Consider the following 2,479-nt stretch of genomic DNA (forward strand, 5'->3'; position numbering starts at 1 on the left):
AATGATTAAAAGTCCTATTTATATTAATTCAAACTAAACCCCCCCAAATCCCAAATAATGGTAGATATGGCTACCATTTTTATAGATAAGGCTACTTATCAGAGAAGTTCAATAAGGTTAAGAAAAAAATCCATGGTTACCCAGTAATTACTGGAGCTGGGATTTTGAAGCAAGGCAGTCTAGCTCCAAAATCTGTATTTTTATCTACAAAGTTAAAGAAGTATATAAAGAGAGAAAGAAGTATATTGAAATTTATGGGAAAAAAACAAATAGGAAGATGGATAAGAACAAGATGATTGGCCCATGAGCAAAGTATAGATCACAAGCAAAATAAAATATAAATATCAACAAATAAACGTAAACAGAGGCTCATAGCTACTCTCCTAGAACTGATGGAATGGGAGGGTAACATGTCCCAGGAAAGGTATTTATTCCTCGTTCAGAAGAAACAGACTGAATTGAAAGAAAGAATAGAAATAAGTAAAGTATGCTTGTTCCTTAGATCTGCAAAATGGAGAGAAAGGATGCTGAGGTAAGAATTAAAAGTCATAGTACAAACAGACTGGCCAGGAAAAAAATGTAATGGTACATATTATAGAGGCAAACTATTAAAGAGATGATGTGCCTATTGGCCATTTGTATGTCTTCATTGGAGAATTGCTTGTTTAGGTCTTCTTTTCATTTTTGTGTTGGGTTGTTTGGGTTTTTGTTATTAAGTTGTATGAGCTGTTTATATATTCTGGAAATTAAACCTTTGTCAGTTGCATCATTTGCAAATATATTCTCCCATTCTGTAGGTTGTCATTTTGTTTTACATATGGTTTCCTTCACTTCACACCAGTCAGAATGGCTGTCATTAAAAAGTCCATGAATGATAAATGCTGGAGGGAATGTGGAGAAAAGGGAACCCTCCTACACTGCTGGAGGGAATGTAGTTTGGTACAGCCATTACAGAAAACATTGTGGAGATTCCTCAAAAAACTAAAAATAGACTTACCATATGATCCAGCAATCCTACTCCTGGGTGTATATCTGGAGGGAACTCTAATTCAGAAAGATACATGCATTCCAATGTTCATAGCAGCACTATATACAATAGCCAAGACATGGAAACAACCTAAATGTCCATCAACAGATGAGTGGATAAAGAAGTTGTGGTTTATTTATACAATGGAATACTACTTATCCGTAACAATGAATTAAATAATGCCATTTGCAGCAACATGGATGGAACTGGAGATTGTCTAAGTAAGTCAGAAACAGAAAGAAAAAACCCTATGATATCACTCACATGTGGAATCTAAAAAAAGAAGAAATGAAAAAGGAAAAAAAAGAAAGAGAAAACACTAATGAACTCATCTACAAAACAGAAACAGGCTCATAGACATACTAAACAATTTTATGGTTACCAGGGGAAAGAGGATGGGAAGGGATAAATTTGGGAGTTTGAGATTTGCAAAGGTTAACCACAATATATAAAAATAGATTAAAAACAAGAAGTTTTTTCTTTATGGCACAGGGAACTATATTCAATATCTTGCAATAACCTTTAGTGAAAAAGAATATGAAAATTATATATATACACACACACACACACACACACACATACATGACTGGGACACTGTGCTGTACACCAGAAATTGACACATTATAACTGACTATACTTTAATAAAAAAAAAGATGATGGGCGCATGTCTGGACACCAGTTGGCAGCCTTGTTCTTCTAAAAGACAATGGACCCAATTAATTCTTGATTTGCTGAAAGTTAATTGTTCAAAGGTAGAGGAAATAATGAGATTTAGGTCTACTTGGGTCCTAATTTTGGTCAAGGAAAACTTACTGAGGATATGGAAGTGGAAGGATACTTACAAGAAAGTGGCAATAAGGTACTGGATCTGTAATATCAAAGGAAGCTAACACTGGGTATAGTCAGCCATTATCTGGGCTTTAGGAAACACAAATTCAGAGCTGACCTTATGCATTCTTGACAATCATACAATATATTACTTTTATGACTTCCCTCATAAGGCTACAATCTTAGAATACCTTAAATCTACTTACTGTCTTCTTGCCTTCTGTGTTAATATTTTCCTGAATTTCAGGGCAATAGATACTTTAAATTCCATGACATATCATAATGCAGACTGTCTCTGACTTACAAGGGCTCCACTCAGGATTTTTTTACTTTACGATGGTCTGAAATCAACACACATTCAATAGAAACCATACTTTGGATTTTACATTTTTATCTTTTCCATGACTAGGGATGTGCTGAAGATAATTCTCGTGATAACAGCGAGCTGTAGCTCCCAGTCAGCCACATACATGATTATGGGGGCAAATAACTGATATCCATACAACCATTCTATACCCACATAACCATTCTGTTTTGTACTATCAGTACGGTATTCAGTAAATCCCATGAGATATTCAACACCTTATTACAAAATAGGCTTTGTGTTAGATAATTTGCCCTAGA

Source organism: Vicugna pacos, chromosome 3, assembly GCF_048564905.1.
Source record: "Vicugna pacos chromosome 3, VicPac4, whole genome shotgun sequence".
NCBI lineage: Eukaryota > Metazoa > Chordata > Mammalia > Artiodactyla > Camelidae > Vicugna > Vicugna pacos.